The sequence below is a fragment of the Triturus cristatus genome, chromosome 1_2 (genome assembly GCF_964204655.1).
Source record: "Triturus cristatus chromosome 1_2, aTriCri1.1, whole genome shotgun sequence".
Lineage (NCBI taxonomy): Eukaryota > Metazoa > Chordata > Amphibia > Caudata > Salamandridae > Triturus > Triturus cristatus.
This window is the reverse complement of record NC_140580.1, coordinates 441,441,086-441,459,940: the sequence shown is the minus strand read 5'-3', so window position 1 is coordinate 441,459,940 and position 18,855 is coordinate 441,441,086. Positions and strand designations below refer to the sequence as shown.

At 46.7% G+C, this 18,855-nt stretch overlaps 1 pseudogene; it reads left to right on the top strand.

Annotated features, from left to right (window-relative positions):
• The first annotated feature begins 1,328 nt into the window (after positions 1-1,328).
• On the top strand, positions 1,329-1,399 carry LOC146867459 (U6 spliceosomal RNA; annotated as a pseudogene).
• The last annotated feature ends 17,456 nt before the right edge of the window (positions 1,400-18,855 follow it).

The following is an 18,855-nucleotide window of genomic DNA, read 5'->3' as shown; positions in this document are numbered from 1 at the left end:
CGGCTGCCTGGCTGTGCGGGCGGGGGGGCGTTCCTGGTCCGTCCCCTGGCCTGCCGGGCTTGCTGGGGGTCGTGACGGTGGTGGCCGGTGTGCTGCCTGGATCCTGCGGGTCCTTTGCGGCTGGTGCGCTCCCGGGTACTTCCGGGTCGCGTGCACGTCTTCCTGAAGCTGGGCGTTTGGGAGGCGTGCCGCGTTTCCTCTGTGCCGTACCTTCCCGCTGTTGGGGTGGGGGCCTTGCTGCTGGTGGTGTCCGGCCCCTGCCCTGGGTGAGTCCCGCCTTGCAGTGTTTTTTGTTCCCGCTATGCTGTGGTGCTCTTTTCTTTATTGCAGGTCCGTGGTGGGCGGCGGAGGCTCCTGGGGATGCCGGGGTTTGTACCCAGGAACTCATGCATGCGAAGTAATGCGCTCTGCCGCTGAGCTCCTTCCCGACCGTTGCGCCCATGGGTTACCTTTCCTTTGGGGTGGGGGCCTTGCTGCTGGTGGTGTCCGGCCCCTGCCCTGGGTGAGTCCCGCATAGCGGTTTTGTGGTTCTTCGCTATGCGTTGGTGCTCTTTCTTTCTTTCAGGTCCGTGATGGATGGCGTGGGCTCTTGGGGATGCCGGGGTTTGAACCTGGGACCTCGTGCTTGCGAAGCGTGCGCTCTGCCACTGAGCTACATCCCGACCGGCGCGCCCATGGATTCCCTTTAGGCTGGCGCTGTCCTGGTTCTTTGATGTCGCTGTCGCTTGACTGCTTGGGGGTGTTGGGGTGCGTGGCTCCTTGCTCCTCCTTCCTGCCCGTTTGCCCTGTGTCCGAGTGATTCTTCTGCTGCCGGAGTTTGTGCCTGCGGCAGTGTGACGCTCCTTCTGGCTGCTGCCTCTGCGTGTGCTGGTTGCCTCCCGGTTGTGGATACTGCCTTACCGCGTGGGCTGCCTCTTTTGTGGCTGGGATCCCGGGTTGGAGCCTGACAGGGGCTGTTCGCCTGGTCTCCCTGCGCCTTGCGCACTTGTAGGTATCCTTGGGTGCCGTCCCTAGTGTTCTTGTGGGGCGCTCCGGTACCTTTGCGTCGGGTTCCCGTTCTGTGGCTGTGTGACTTGCGGTTCTCTGCTGCGCTTCGAGTGTTTGCGTGGTGCGACGTAGAGTTGGTGTGCTCCTTCTCTTTTCCCCGTGTCCGCCCCTCTCTGTCCTGTCCCCGGTGTGTGTTGGGGTTCCGTTCCCGTGGTGCTCTCGTGGGTTCTGTTGGTTGTGCACTGGGGCTGCTGTGTGGCCCTTTCTTTCGAGGGATGTTGGCCGCTGGCCGCCTCTGTCTTTGGGCGCTTCCTGCTCATCCCGCGCTGCTGGTTGCTCCTTTCCACAGGGAAGATTAGCATGGCCCCTGCGCGAGGATGACACGCAGATTCGTGAAGCGTTCCATGTTTTAATGGTGGTGCCGGTCTTCCCGCTCCTGTTCCGTTTTTGGCGGGTTGCCCTTGGCCTGTTTGGGTGGCGGTGGCTCCTGGTGTTGCCGGGGTTTGTACCTAGGGCCTCCTGCTTGTGCTGCTTGCTCTCTGCTGCTTCTCTGCGTCCCCACTTCGGCCCTCGTGTGTGGTCTATGGGGCTGGGGTTCTTGCCTGGTTGGGCTGTTCCTCGTCCTTGGCTTCCTGGATGTTCCGGGTGGCTGGGATGGTGTGCTGGGGTGTGCGGTGATGCCGGTGTTTTGGTCACCGTGTAGGCTGTCTTTATGGCCTTGTCTCTCTTGCGGGGGCCTGGTCGCCGGTTTGGCTCTCGGCCTCTGCGGCATCCTGCTCCCTGGCTGCTGGGCTGGCGCTGCGCGTCCGCTGTCGTTTGCAGCGGGTCTGTGCCGCCTTGTCCCCTTGCCACTTTTCCCTCCGGGGCTTCTGTGTTGCTCCACTGGGTGTCTGTGGGCTTTCTTGCTAGCTGCCGCTTTGCCTATGTGGGACGTGACCTCCCTGGGTTGTGTGTCTGGGGTCGTGGTCCTCTCTTGTCCGCTTGGGCTTGCCCTCTCTTGCTCTCTTGGTCATGCCGGGGTCTGCCTGTTTTTTGGCTTTTCTGCGCAGTCCTGATGCTGGGTGTTGCTGGGACCCGTGCTGTGGTCTGGCCTGTAGTGGGCTGGGTTTCTAGGTTGGATTCCCTCCCCGGGGGTCCTTGCCTGTGCGGCTGGCTCTGTTCCTCTGCTGCCGTCCGGTTCAGCTGGTTGTGGGCCGTGTTTGGCTGTGCCGTGGGATATTTCTGCATCTCTTCGGGGTTGCTCGCTCTGTCTGCTGGGGTACGGTGTCCCCTTCCTTTCGGGGGTCTGCCCTCCCTGGAGTTCGGTGTTGCCATATGCTGGGGGGCTTCTTTTGCTGTTGCTGCCTCCTTTTTGCATCTGTTTCTGGCTTCTTCCGTGCTGGTTGCTATTGTTTTTTGGTTGCTCATGGCTCTGGCACTGACGTTTCCTGGTTTCTGGGGTTCCTTGGTGTGGCCTTGTGTTCCTCTGCTGCTGCGGCGCTCCTGCTCGTTTTCTGGGCTTGTATTTGGCTTCTTTCGGTGGGTCCTGGTTGCCCCTCCTATTGACTGTGGCGCTCCTACTCTCGCCTGGTCTCTGTGGTTCAGCTGGGTCGGACCAGGTTTTTTCCTGCTTGTGGCTCCCTGGGGGTGCCTGTGGCCGTCGGCTTCTCCGACGGTTTGGGTTGGGTCCTGCTCTCCCTTTCCTTTTGCGTCCCCCCTGGGGTGTGTTTCCAGTGGCGGTTCGCGTTTTGGCTCTCTGGCGTTCGTGTCTGGTTTGTTTGGGGCCTGGCTCTCTTTCGCTGGTGCTGTGTCCTTGACTTGGCTCTGGTTTCCCCTCTTTTGGTGTGCAGGGGTTTCCGGTTTCTGCTGGTTTTGGGCGTCTGGTGGTCGCCTTTTTTCGGATGGGTATCCTTGTCTGTGCTCTCTCGGTGGATCCTGGCGGGGTGCTCTCTTGGTTTCGTGTCATGTTCTGGTGGGTCCTTCTGGGCCTGCTCATGCCGGCGCTTTGTTCCTGGGTTTGGTTCACCTCTTGTTGGGTGTCCGTGTCTCTGCCTGGTTCCTGGGGTTCGGTTGGGTGCTGTTGAGCTTCGGTTCCCCGTTGCTCCTGTCTGGCTGACCGCCCTCTTCTTTTTTCCTGGACTGAGGGTCCCTTGTCTGGCCCTGTGTGGGTCCGGGTTTTCGGGGCTTCTGGGTTGGCTCCTCCGGGGTTGCCTCCTATTGCTCCTGGTCTGCGGGCTTCCTTCTTGTTCTGAGTGTTCTCTGGCTGGGCCTTCTGGTCGTGCTCTCCCTCCTGACTCATGGGTGTCCGGGTTCTTCTGCTGCTTGGCCCTCTGCTTCTCTGCTTCCTCGGGTTTCCGTTTTGGTGGTTTCCTGTGCTTGTTCTTTCTTCCGGCCTTCTGTTTGGTCCGGCGTTGGGTTGCTGGGGGTCTCGTTCGGCCTCCCTGCCTTTTCTTTGCCCTGGGCTCTACGTGGGCTTCTTCCGGGGTTGGTTGGGCCTGTGGGTCCTCCTGCCCTTGCGGGTTGCTGGGTTTCGGTCCTGGCTTCCTGGTTCCTTGTCCCTTGTTGCCCTCATTTTTTGCTGTCTCTTGGCACCTCTTCGGTGTTATGTGGGGTCGGACCTGGTGGTTTTCCGGTCTGGTTGCTATGCGCCCTAGGGCTTTTTGTTCCGTGGCTCTGGCCCTTGCTGTGTGCTTGGCCTGGGTGTTGGGTGCCTGTGCGGTCATCCTCCTTCTTGGCTTCTGTTTTTTTCTGCCCTCTGTCTTGAGGTTCCGGTTCGGTTCCAGATTGCTTCTTCTGCTCCGCCTGTTCTGGGTTTTGGCCGCCCTGTTCGGTTGGCGGTTTTTCTTCCCTGTGGGGGCTTTGGCCTCCTGGGGTTTTTGGGTTTCTGTCTCCTTCCCGGTCCTTTTTGGCCTGGTTGGGGTCTGGTTCCTGTTCTGCTCACAGGCTCTTGCTGTGGTTCATCCCCGGCCCTGGCCTCCTCTGCGGGGTTCGTTGGCTTTTTTCACTGTGCTTTCGTCTGGCCGGGTCGTTCGGTTTGGTGTGGTGGGCCGGTTTCTGGCCTGGGCCTTCCTCCTTTTTGTTGGTCTGGGTGCTTGGGGCTGCGCCTAGTTGCCTGGGCTGGCCTTCTTTCTTTGGCCTTCTCCGGGGGGGTCGGGATTTGCTCGGTGTCTGTTCGGCTACCGGGTCCTGTGTGCCTTCCTGGTGGTTCTGGGCTGGACGGGCTTGTCCGTCCTTGGCCGTGTCGTTTGGCCTGGTTGTCCTGTCTCCTGTTTCTCTGGTTGGTGGCCTCATTTTTGTGGTCCTGGCCTTGTGTTGTTTTCTGGGTTGTCTCCGGTCCTGGTTTGGTGCTGGCCGGTTGCTTCCTGCGGTCTCCCCTTGCCTCCTTCTCGGTGCTCCCTTGGGTTGCTGCGTTGGTGTGGTTTCCTGGGTGTGCTTTTGGTTTTGGAAGGCCGGTTTTTCTGCTTTGGTATTCTCCAATCTGTTAATGAAGGGGACGAGGACATAAGGGACCTGGGGGTAATGCTCTATTACTTACCGGTAATCTTCATTACTCCGGGTCCCGTTGTCCTCGTCCCCTTCATACGCCCCTCCCTCCCTCCCGGGCGACCGGCCTTCCTGTCTGGGCTTGGTTGTACAGACGGGATGCTGGGTAAGTACTGCTTATGTACTCCCGGTGGGAGGGGCAGTATTAGGGTCCCAGCATGCCTTCTGCTCTTTTTTTCTGTCGGGAGATAGTAATCTCCAATCTGTTAATGAAGGGGACGAGGACAACGGGACCCGGAGTAATGAAGATTACCGGTAAGTAATAGAGCATTAGGCAAATGGCAGAGACTCGTTAACAAAGCCATTCCTGGGAGATTGGAAAGGGTGGGGGTGAAATTGGGAGTCACAGAAACGTTTTCAGCATCCCTCGTTGTCATGGCCCACCCCTAACAGAATATTTCCCAACACGACTTCTGTGGATGCATATGGATAACAGGAGACAAAGCATGTATGTCAGACTCTGCAACTCTCTCTCACTCAGTGACTGATTCTCCCACTCACTGACTGACTCACTCTCACTCACTGACTGACTCACTCTCACTGACTCACTCTCACTGACAGACTCTCACTGACTCTCCCCCTCTCTCACTGACTGACTCTCCCACTCTCTCTCACTCACTAACTGATTCACTCTCACTCACTGACTGACTCACTCTCACTCTCACTGACTCACTCTCACTGACAGACTCTCACTGACTCTCCCCCTCTCTAACTGACTGACTCTCCCACTCTCGCTCACTGATGGACTGACTGACTCACTCTCACTGACTGACTCTCCCACTCACTGACTCACTCTCCCACTCACTCTCTCTCACAGACTGACAGACTCTCTCTCACTGACTGACTCACTCACTCTCACTGACTGACTCACTTTCACTGACAGACTCTCACTGACAGACTCTCCCACTCTCTCTCTCTCACTGACTGACAGACTCACTCTCACTGTCAGGCTTTCACTCACTGACTCACTCTCTCCCACTGACTGACTCACTCACTCACTCTCACTGACTCACTCACTGACTGACTCACTCACTCTCACTGACTGACTCACTCTCACTGACTGACTCACTCTCTCTCACTGACTGACACTCAGTCTGACTGACATTCACTCTCACTGACTGACACTCACTCTCACTGACTGACAGACTCACTCTCACTGACTGACAGACTCACTCTCACTGACAGACTCACTCTCACTCTCTCACTGACAGACTCTCTCACTGACTGACAGACTCACTCTCACTGGCTGACAGACTCTCACTGACAGACTCTCCCACTCACTCTCACTGACTGACTGACAGACTCACTCTCACTGACTGACTGACTCACTCTCTCTCACTGACTGACTCACTCACTCACTCTCACTGACAGACTCTCACTGACAGACTCTCACTGACAGACTCTCACTGACAGACAGACTCTCACTGACAGACTCTCACTGTCTCACTGACAGACTCACTCAATGACAGACTCTCTCACTGACACTCTCCCACTCTCTCTCACTGACAGACTGACTCACTCTCACTGACAGACTGACTGACTCACTCTCACTGACAGACTCTCACTGACAGACAGACTCTCACTGACAGACTCTCACTGACAGACTCACTAACTGACACTCTCCCACTCTCTCTCACTGACTGACTGACTCACTCACTCACTCTCACAGACTGACTGACTCATTCTCACTGACTCATTCTCACTGACTCACTCTCACTGACAGACTCACTCTCACTGACTCTCTCTCACTGACTCTCTCTCTCTGACTTTCACTCTCACTTACTTTCACTCTAACTGACTGACTCTCTCACTCTTACTGACTGACTTACTCTCTCACTCCCACTGACTGACTGACTCTCTCACTCTCACTGACTGACTGACTCTCTCACCCTCACTGACTGACTCTCTCACTGACTCTCAATCTCTCACTGACTGACTGACTGACTCTCACTGACTGACTGACTCTCTCACTGACTGACTGACTCACTCTCTCACTGACTCACTCTCTCACTGACTCACTCCCTCACTCACTCTCACTAACTGACTAACTGACTGACTGACTGACCTTCACTCTCCTGTTATTTATGCCCTCCATTACAAAAAAAACCACAACAAGCAACCATTGGGGCAGGCAGATACAAGTTGACAGCAATGAAAGGACAAAAAAAACTCAATACATTATTTTTAATACTTTTTTAATATGGTCGTTCAGTTGTACATAATGCTTTTTTGGTCATATCTAAGGTAACAAAAATGCTTCTGACACTTCATTATTATAACTTTCCAGCATGCTGCAGACTTTTGTACAGTACAGCTTAAAGGCATAGGCAAAGTCAATATCTCTGGCTAAACACTTATAAGTTCCCAAAGGCGAGACCTATTGGCTATGCCAATGCTTATTATTTACGGTAGCCACCACTGAATGGATGGCCTCCCTGATGCTGTGCAGCATAGCTAAAGAAGAATAAAAAAGCCAATGCTGCAGCTGCCAGCGTAATTTTGTATGCGGGCGCACTACGATTGTGTGTGCCTACAAAATGAAGCATGTGCTTTTTTTGCTTTTTTTACAGATACGAGTTGGATCAGTAAATAAAAATAAAAAAACATGCAAAAGTGTGTTTTTAAGGTGGGTGGGAGGAGGCAACAAGTAGGCAGGAGCAACATGGGGACAGAAAAATACACGGTACCTGGGGGGAGTTGCAGAAGCAACACAAAGGGCGCAAGTGGGGGATAGTAATTCGGGTAGAGAACAGGGATAAGCAACATGGAGAGCTAGGGTGGGGGCTAGAGAAAAACAATAGGCTACAAAGAGAGAGAGGGAAACGTGGAGTACAGGGGTAAAAAAGTAAACAGCAAGAGAGAGAGCATTGTGGAGCTGGGGGAGAAGCACGCAGGTGAGTAAGGAACAAGGGGAGAAGCACAAGAGGACGAGCACATAATGGAGGGGCAGGGGAGAAGCTTATGAGTGACAGTGAGCAACACATAGTGTGGAGGAAAGAGAGAAACACAATAGAGAAACAACTGGAAACCCTTGAACTCTTCTTGAGTGCTTAAGACAAAAGAAAAATGTAGTTCCTTAAAAGTGAGCAGTAGAAGAACATAAGTAAATTAGCAATGCTCCAGGGGACAGACAGACACAAGAAGGACAAGGAATCTAATTGAATAAGAAGCATGCACTTGAGAGTGATAGTAAAGCCAACCAATGATAAGCAATGGGCGTGCAGCAAGCACCTCTATGTTTTCTAGTAGACTCGACCGGAAAATATGTCTTCTATTGCTGGTTCAGCAGAACAACCATACTTCCGGTGCACTAATCAGCTTCCCACCTGTGGTTCCAGTGCCACTGCAACTGTTGCACTAATGAAGCTAGGCTCACATTTGTAGTCCTATAGATTTACAAGTGCAAGCTGCAAAGTAGTCACATAAGGACACCTGACACCTGATAAATCAGGATCCCTTTTGAAATGGCGTATTAATCCTGCTGCAGGTGAAGCATTATATATTCAAGCTGCTATTAATGCGCGCTTTCGTCATTATTACACTTTCCTATATGCCCCAGCGCCTGGAGCACCATCCAAGGATACTGATAATTTTTTTATCAATAAGCCAACTGCGGGTCCTCTTGTGTGAGGATGCAGATGATTTTGGGGAGGAGGGGGATATAACTATATGAATAGGACATGTTACAACGCACACATTTACAACGCGTGCCATTACAATGCATTTTTTACAACGCAAAATCCATTACAACGAATGTCATTACAACTCAAGCCATTACAACGCATAATCCATTACAACGTATGTAATTGCATGCGTTGTAATTAATTTCGTGTTGTAAAAATTGCATTGTAATGGCACGCATTGTAACGCGTGCATTGTAAACAATGTTTCCCAACTGTACAAGAAATTAGAGCTGCCATAAAAAGCATGGTGCATAGTAAGGTTCCTGGAGCAGATGGCTTGCCTGTAGATTTCTTTGCTACATATAAGAATGAATTGGCTCCTAGAGTGGTGGAAATGTATTCTACATTTTGGAAGACCAGGCACCTGCCATTGTCTACATGTGATGCGCTGGTCATTTCTCTTTTGAAACCTGGTTGCCCTTCAATTAATGTTAGATACTATGCTTAATGTAGATGATAAATTTCTAAATCGTATTCTGGTGAGCAGACTCTTACCACATATGCACTTTTTAATTCATACTGATCAGGCAGGCTTTATTCCTGGGCATAATACGGCGTATAATATTCGGAGGCTCATCTCACTCTTTAATGAGGATTTTGTGGATAAGGAGAGGGCAGCTGTCATGGCAATAGACATTGAAAAGGTCTTTGACAGTTTAAGCTGGGAGTTCCCATATTCTGTATGAATGGGTTTAGGTGCAAGATGTATTTGATGGATCAACATTCTCTATACAGTTCCTAAAGTGCGGGTGCGTACAGGCAGAGTGGAGTCTGAACCCTATGATGTGGTATGAGGTACTAGACAGGGGTGTCCAATGTCCCCCTTATTATTTGCAATCGCAACGGAGCCTCAGGCCAGTTAGGCCCACACCGGGAATATTTATCATGGGATGGCGGGTCGGTGGGCAAACCCATTTTGCAGAATTATATGCTGATGATACGCTGGTCATGGATTTGCCTGGTTTCATAGACTTATTAAAACGCTTTGGTATAGTATCTGGGCTACATATTAATTGGCAAAATTTTCACCTGTTACCACTCTGCCAAGATGCCACACTGCCCCAGAATTTACATGGGCTCAAATGGAGCCCAACTTGCATTAAATATTTAGGTGTTAAAATATATCATAGCAAGCAAGATTTATTAGATGGGAATATTGGAGCAGCTGTTAGAGCATTTAGAGCTAGTATTCATTTTTGGACGAGCTTACCATTATCTGTGGCTGGCAGAATAGTGGTAGCCAAGATGGTGGCGCTACCAAGATTGCTCTATTTCTTGAGCACATTGCCGTTTTCGGGAACAGGTAGGCATAGAGTAGCACTAACAAAACTACAGCAACCTGTAACAGAGGAATGGTTGACTGCTCCTGATCTTGAATCATATTATCTGCTGGCACAACAGCAATGATTAAACAAGTAGGTTATTCATCAAATGAACCCTGTGGAGGGTGTTATTGGCTCACTGCCTGATTTGCAGGACTTAATGAAAGTCTTCTGGCTACCTCGGCTTGACTGCCTGCAATTTCTTAAGAGCTCCTAGTGATATAGCAGTGTTGGTGACGTTGCCTTCAGCAAACCCGGGTCTAGGTACCCTATTCACCTGATATGCCATTAAAATGGATGAAAATAGTGGCCCAGGTAGGAGCGTTAGCAGGGACTGAAAGGTGGACTACCTTTTGGGTTAACAGTGTATTACTTAGGTTTGAAGATCCGACTGAAGAATTTGATATACCTAGAGGACAATTTTTAGTAGACACAGCATTGGTTGCAAAAATGAGGAATTATTGGAGAAATGGAGATGCTGAACCTGCCACGCATCAGTTGTGTCAACTGCTCTGTACAACAACAGGGTGTGAAAGAGCGGTCAAGTATCTGTATCGTGCAATTCATGCAAATATTCTTTCTCCTCTTGCCAAGCTGAAAATAAAATGGGAGAGAGACTTAGAGCTCCAAATTAATGATGTGGGCTGGGATAGGATTGTAGGACATATACCAACTGTCTCTAGAAATACTAGGTACAAATTAATTAATTTCTATATGCTGCATAGAGCTTAACTAACACCTGGCAGGATTAACAGGTTCTTTGTGACTGCTGCTGCAAAATGCCATAGATGTGGGGAGTTAGGGGTGGAAATGTTACACATGGTATGGTCCTGCCCTTCATTAGTGGGGTTCTGGAAGGAAGTAATTAAATGTATTAATGGAATAACCTTGCGGGATATCCCTTGTACACCCTTTCCCCAAAAATAACAAAACTACTACTAGATTTACTGACTTAGGTTTGATTCTGGCAAAAATGAGAATTGTCTATGCACTCGAAATCGGTGCATGGTCCTCAAATTACTACATAGCGTAAGGAATTGGTTAAATAGGCAAGTTTGGAGAGTTCTGTGTTGTTTTGTGAGATAAAGAGAGGGCGAGGACAAATTGAAAGGGTTAAAGCATGGGGATGCCTGGTGGTTAGTTTGTTGGCCACGGAAGCAGATACAGATTCGTCAAACAGCTCCCTGAGTTCTTGCGGGTGAAAGAAGGGAAATCTAGTTTAATTCAGATATATTGGGTTGGGTGATAATGGGTACCACTGTGATATACTTGTTCATATGAAATATTTTGGCACTTTATTTGATTAGGGGCAACTATGGGTGGGGGATATTGATATTACATTTTTATTGCAGTAGTTTTAGTGCATCTTAGATCTGTAGGAAATTAACAGTAATCAACATATGTTTGAATGCTTGTGGATGCATGTCATATGAGATCTATTGATTGTCACTTTTAATCTATTAATTATACTTCTCTGGGTATTTCTCCTTTTCAATCCATCTTTTAATTTATTTATTATAATTATCTGGCTGCATCTCCTTTTTAAAGCAAAATATTATACATATAGTGCACATTTATGATCTGTATTATATGCTATTGCACTAAGGTCTATTTAATGAAACTAATAACAATTATTTAAAACTAAACAAAAGGACACCTTGCACTCGTAAATTCATTCACACTCTTTTTTCAGTTTAAAAAGGCTTTATTTGATATAAGAAAGACTATGATATAACATAATACAAATAATACGGGAACAGCATTATAGAATTATAAAAGGATAAGAATACATCATATATGGGGATAAGGAGGGAAGGAAGAGAAAAGGGAGAGGGGAGGGATGGAAAAATAACAATTGTAAGTAAAAAAAAAAAGTATTACATAAAAGTTCTCAATGCATTAGTATAGCACATAATAATGAAATACAGGGAAATAAGGCAACAATGGTTGTAAAAGTCAAGGTGGTGTTGTTATATCTTCCATGAAGGGAGAAAATTAAAAAAGGTTATCAACAGATACATCTAAAAAGGTTGTAACAGTTAACCAGAGGGAAGCCTCCTTTAAGCGGAAGCGAAATAGGATATACATAAGTTCTATCCAACCTTATTCCTTTCGTAAGTTCAATCATGGAGAAATACAATGCACAGAAAAATAAAAGGTGTATAAGAATAACACTAGAAGTTAAGGGGGTTTGAGTACTTCTTGCTGGGAGGGGGTTGGTAAAGAATGTTTAGATGCACATTTATCAAAAAAAGTTGTAACAGGCGACCATAACTGGATACGTTTCATGGCCATTTGTAAAGGAAACAGGAGAAACGTGTCCAATCTGTGATGGTGGCAAACATCATACCACCAAGCTTTATAAGAAATTTTCGTGAAGTCTTTCCAATTCCTTGTGATCTGCTGAAAGGCAACTGCTATTAACAAATCAACAGTTCTTACATCAGCTTCATAGTTATCCCAGATTGGGGAAAGACTACCTAGAAAGATGCTTTGTGCGCAAAATGGGGCATCAGTGTCAAAAATTAAATTGATTTGTGACCAAACCTGTTTCCAAAACCTGTCCACAAATGAACATGTGAAAAGCATGTGAAACAAGTCAGCATTGGAAGAGGAACAGGACCAACAGTTATCCTGCACAGCAGAAAAAGTTTTATTTAAAACGTGGGGAGACAATAGTAACCTATTGTATGTAAAAAACAGAGTTTGTGTTAAACTAGCTGTTCTGGAGATTTTACGGATCTTAGTCCAAATCTTATTCCATGTCGATGGGGACCAAGTCGTACTGAAATCTCTTTCCCAGGCGGCTTCAATCTTAGAACTAGGCCTGGGATTAACCTTGGATTGGAGTAGAGTATATAGGGAAGAGGCCTTAGGTTTGGTATGCAAAAGGATAGATAGAGCATTAGGTGTATCGGTGGTACTAGAAGTACTGGCGTTTCGGAGAAGCCGAGCGTGTGTATCAAGTACCGTATGCCGAAGAACGCAGTATTTAGGAATCCAGGAGGTATGTAAATTGTAGATCTGTTGAAGCAACGGAAAAGGAATAAATTCATTGTTTGAGAATAATTGATGAACCCAAATCAAACCTTGCCGCCTCCAAGACTTCCAATAAAAAGGTTTATTATTTATCAAGAGAGCCGTGTTATGCCAAATAGTAGACGACATCAAGGATTCAGGAGTATCAGGGATTATCGGAAAAGAGGGGGCAAGAAGATTGGAGGTAAATTTAAATATAGGAGAAGACAGTGCTTGGGGTTTGCGGGAGAAAGAGAGGTATTCTTGAAATGAAAAGGGGGACAAAAACGAGCTTTCAACTGAAACCCATAATGGACAGGAATCCGTTGAATCCAGCAACCAATATGAAGCTTGCCGCAATAGAAAGGCTCTGTGATAAACAGAGAAATTAGGAAAATTAACCCCACCCTCAGCTTTAGGACGAACTAACCTAGAGAAAGACATCCGAGCTTTTTTTGAATTCCACAGGAAGGATGATAATAGCGAATTGATCGACTTAAACAATTTAGGAGGGATGGAGACTGGAATATTGGAGATGATGTATAAAACCATAGGGGAAAGCATCATTTTTATGGTATCTAAGCGGCCCCACCAGGAAAGGTAGAGGGGATGCCATTTCGTGGTCAGATCCGAAAGTTTTTTAATACAAGTATTCAAACATAGAGTAACCGTGTCCTTAATCGTGGGTTTAAAACACAATCCCAGATATTTAATATGAGAAGATTTCCACGTAAAATTTGTTGAGTCGAAATCAGCTTTGAAAGTAAATTTGGTTAACGGTAGGATTTCACATTTATCACTATTCAGTTTATATCCAGAAATTTTTGAAAAGGATTGAACTTCTTTGAGAAAGGCAGGAACCGATTCATTAGGATTGGATATAAAAAGCAAAATATCGTCTGCATATGCTGCTAATTTGACATCTGTGGTCGGGGTCTGAAAGCCATGTATTCGTGTATTTTGACGAATCCGAAATAGGAAGGGCTCCAAGGCTAAATTAAAAAGGAAGGGGGAAAGAGGGCAACCCTGACGTACACCTCTACCAAGGTAAAAAAAGGGTGAGATGAGACCATTAGCACAAACCGCGGCGCGGGGTCTGGAGTACAAAAGCGAAAGCAGGGCTATAAACTTAGGGCCAAAGCCGAACCAACGAAGGGCACAGAATAAATATGGCCACTCGACTCTATCAAAGGCCTTCTCTGCGTCAAGAGCTATAGCAGCTAGGGAGTGTTGTAAGTGTGGAACCTTAGACAGAATATCAAAAAACAGCCTCGTATTGTCGCTAATGACCCGCCCTTTCACGAAACCAGACTGCTCCCTGCCTAGAATATTTGGTAAAATAGGGTCTAAACGTAATGCCAATGTTTTTGAGAAGATCTTATAATCTATATTTACCAATGAAATAGGCCTATAGTTTTTACAATATTGCAGATCCTTGCCATCTTTTGGAATTAAACATATATGAGCCTCCGAAAAGGAGCCCGTTGAGCCTTCCGAAGAGGTAAAAGAATTAATCAACCGAAAGAGTTTAGGCAATAATAATTTGGAAAAATGAAGATAAAATTCAACAGTAAAACCATCAGGTCCAGGCGCTTTGTCTTTCTTCAGGTGTTTAAGAGCCTCGAAGAGCTCTTGTTGTGTAGTATCATTTTCTAGAGACGATAAATCGAAGGGGGTTTGCGAGGTTTTATGGATAGAAGAAACAAATTGTGAGAGGGCAAGATCCGTGGGGCTCATTTCGGGGGCATACAATGATTTATAAAAAACTGCAAATTCATTCAAAATGTCCGTGTCACTGAACTTTAAGACAGAGTTGCCATCAAAAATAGAATCAATGGTTAGTTTATTATGTCTAGTTTTTAAATAATTAGCCAAAATTTTACCTGCCTTATTTTTCCCACCATAGTATTTGGCGCTAGACTTTAGAAGGTAAAAGGAGGCACTGTCAGTGGATTCCTTATTAAATTGTAATTTAGCTTTAATTAGGGCATCAAGAACCGTTTTAGAATTAGACGTGTAGAAAGAATGCTCCAAAGTCTTAATTTCCTGAAGCAAAGTATGGGACCGATGGCGAGCGATGTTGCGCTTCTTGGTCACAAAACTGATGATAAAATTCCTCGCCGAGGCCTTAAAGGCATCCCAAATAGTGGAAAAAGGTAGAGAAGTCGAATCATTTAAAAAGAAATAGTCGTCAAAGAAAGTAGAAAAAGAAGAAGAGAATACGGGATCTAGAAGAAGAGAGTTGTTGAATCTCCATCTTCTGGGCGTATTATTTTTCGGCAAAATGTCTAAGACAATTGAGACAGGGGCGTGGTCAGATAACAAGATAGGTCCTATATCAGCGAGTAAAAGCGCGTGTGCAATGTTATGGGAAACAAAAAAGTAGTCAATACGTGTCTGAGAGTGATGCACCGGGGAATAAAATGTGTACTCTTTGGTGGTAGGGTTACACAGCCTCCAGGCGTCAAGAAGTTTATTCTGAGTGATAGCATGAACAAAGGACTTATGTGGTTTGTTAGGGATGAATGAGACTTTGGAGTGGCGATCAACAAAGGGGTCAAAAATCTGATTACAGCCCCCTGCTAAAATGAAATTATCTTCCATGCAGAGGGCAATCTGCTGGGCCATTGAAGACCAAAAGGAGGAATCCCCATCAGTAGGACCATATACATTGAAGAAGGAGATTGGAACCCCCTTCAGCTGCAGCTTAACTTGGAGCCAGCGGCCTTCTGCATCAGAGTCCTTTGAAACAAATTTACAATCAAGCGACTTATGACAGAGTAACATAACCCCATTGCGTTTTCCATCCCCATTAGAATAATAAACTTCCCCCACCCAGCCCCGTTTTAATTTTAAGGACTCAACTTCCATTAGGTGGGTCTCCTGTAAAAACACAATATCAGCATTCATCTTTGCTAAATGGGCCAACACCCTTTGACGCTTGATGGAAGAGTTTAACCCTCTAACATTCCAAGATACCAATTTAAGCCGCATAGTAATTTAGGAATAAATGAAGACCAAGGAGAAAAATAGCAGCGAAATAAAACAATGAAATGCTCCAAGTAAAGCATAGAAAGAAAATGAGAAAAAAGGAAGAATACAGTACGTCAAAAAGGGAAAGAGTTACCAGAGCTTGAGGAAAGAATAGATAAGAAAGGAGTAACAGAGAAAGAAGATGAGTAGACTTCGACAGAAAAGCCAAGGAGTCAGAGAGAGTATATCCAGAATGGTAATACATAGGAGAGTAATAGAGAGATAAGTATGGAACTATATGATAAAGCACCAGTATAAGCTGAAGGAATACCATCTCAAAAGAAAAGACAAACAAACCAAAAAGAAGGATAAAACAGAGCACATGGAAGAAAGAAAATTCAATTACAGGCAGACGAAGGATCAAGAAAATTGACGAGAGAAAAATAAGGGAGAAGAAAAAAACAAAAAGGGTGAGAAAACAAAAGGGAAACATACCTACATGGAGACATACCAAGCAGAGACGGGAGGGGGGGTGGAACCACATGCAATGGACGATGCACCAGGGATCGGCAAAACGGGAAGCCGGGGAAGACTCAAAAAGCAGGTGAAAGGGATCTGTAACAATGAAAACAGAATCAATATTAAAACGTACAAAGAGACAAATGCCAAAAGGTGTAAAAACAATACCAAACATAATCTCAGAAGAAAAACATGACAAACATTTCTTTAAGCATACTAGCACTAAGAGTCAAAGGATCACCAAACAAATTATCAAACTTCTGAGAGGAGGAAAATGAAACATTAAGTCAATATGTCAACGAAAGAACCATTTTACACACTCAAAGAGAGGAAGCAGAACCAGAGGAGTCCATATCGTTAGGTTTGCATGAATTGATAAAACTTTGTAGGCGCACCGGATCTTCATACGTGGTGGTTCTGTTATTGTATGTGACTTTGAAAAGACATGGATGGGAGAGACCATATCTAGCTCCCAAGGAGCGCAAGTCGGCTTTCATATTCAGAAAAGCTTTGCGTCTGGCAGCAGTAGCCTTCGCATAATCTTGCGCAAAATACAAAGATGATCCAGACCATGTGATTTTAGGAGAAGCTCGAACTGCTGAGAGAACCTTTAGCTGATCCGTATATTCCAGAAAGTACAAGATGACGCCTCTAGGCCGTGACGCAGGCATAGTGCGAGCTGGAGGACGGCCCAAGTGGTGCGCTCGTTGAATGTTAAGGGCCGTCCCTTCTGGCATGTGAAGCAATTTAGGAAGGAATGACTTGAAAAAAGCAAGAGAGTCCGTCCCTTCAAGGCCCTCCTCCAGGCCATAAACGCGTAGGTTGTTGCGTCTGCTACAGTTCTCCAAATCCTCAACCTGCTTTTGAAGTGTCGAAACTTGAGAGTGTAGATGAGAGACAGTAACACAAGTGTCTTTAAAGGAGGATACATTGTGCTCAACTGATGATACCCTAGCCTCCAACTGAGACCAAGTGTCTGTTAAGACTTGTAGTTTGGTGTTGGTTTCTTCCATGAAGGGTCGGAGAGCCCTAATTTCCTCCAATAGTAGCTCCAATGACACTGGTGAGGTTGGTTTAGGCGGCGAAGGTGGGTCTTTCTTTAGGCGTTTGGTATTTGATTTCACTGATACGGTAGGGGCAGGCGAGGGCTCCATTGTCGTATCCAGGCGTGGAAAAGATGAGGTTGAAGAGTCTTCTAATTTGGAGAATTCTGAAAAAATCTTCGAGTTCTTTATGAAAATGCGCTTTGGCTTGGAGAAAGAGGAAGAGGAAGGTGGAACCTTTGTTCTCCCCATAAAACTTTATGCACAAAAATCAAACCAGTAGTGGTATCAGGAAAACGATACAAAAAACCAGGCGCAGGACACGGAAGAGCATCATCAAAAAGAAAGAGAGGAGCCTTTGAAAAGGAAAAGCGCTCACTGGTAGCTAATCGCCATGCCTTCTTTAAAACTCCGGCGAAGTATAAACAGAGGTAAATAAGCCAGGAGCCCACACCAGCGCCGAGAGAAGAAGCGATATCGCGCATGCCACCAGCATTTAATGTAGGAAGAGACCACAGTGAATTGAGCGTTGCAGAGTCTCGTTGTAATGGGCTTGACAGAGGTTCTCCTACACACAGCTGCAATATCCCCACATTCAAAAGACTCCTCACGAAGATACCAGCAAACTTGTCATTGAAGAGATACAGATTGCCTGCTTTATAACGCCACAAGTCCCTCACAGAAAAAGCTGCCAGATGCCTTAAACAGCGAAGAGATGTTGAGCAGGGTCATTTTAGAGAAGACATGTTTCATTCCGATATCAATCTGAGGGAACGCGTGTTCGCGCGCTAAGTACAAAATGGCGGCCTCGCAGGATACAGAGCCGGTGAGGAACTCACTTTGATGCAATTGAAGTTCCCGCGCCGCCATAGAAGTCAAGAGTGAGCCCACAACCGCTCCAAGCCATTAGACAGCCATGCAGTCACTCAGCCGAGCAGCAGCTGAGGGCAAAGCGCCGAGTCTTCCCGGTCGACCACGGAGCTTCACCCGGGCGCCGCCATTCACTCGGGCGCCAAGCCAGGCCCCCCATTCATTCACACTCTTGATTGCATAATAATCTCTGGAAGTAAATCTCACACTAAATGCTGGGAGTGGACATTTCACAGTGAGATACACCTTGAAAGTAACAGGTCATATCGTGGTCATTCATAGACCTCGCTCCAATACTTTCCCATTTTGAAAATAATTGGATATTTGTTCTAAGTTGGAGTAAATTCTTTTTCAGGGTCTGGGCATTGGGGAGGGATTTGTAGGAGAAAGGGGGTTCTCCATGAGGATTTCTTACATGGAGAACATAAATAGGTGTGATTCCACACGTGCTAGTGTCTCCATTGTGAAAATGGGGAAATCCTCATTGAGGGAATTCAAGTAGGAAAAGAAAACAACTTTCCCAGGAGAAATCCTGGAAAGCAATGCCTAGCGTGTGAAGTTAATAGTGTGATTTTATTTTCAGAACTGTAATATTGCTCTTACATAAACGCTGCCGGTGTCATTGGAGAGGACAGCTGTCCCATTTGCAGTGATACTGGAGCCAGAGGGTTTGCTGCCATCAATATTACATCACTGAAGTGTAGGCATTGTGAAAAATCCAAGCATCACACATAGACCTAGTGTAGCAAACGAGCCACATCCATACATCCTTTCCGGAGGAGAGGGGTGGGGGTGTAGTATGTAGCTCGCAGTGCATTTTGGAGCACACTGTACATATTTCTAAAGCATGGTGTGGTAGCGCACTGTTATTTACAGACTGCACATTTCCCATTTAAATGGCTACTACAAGTGGTTTTA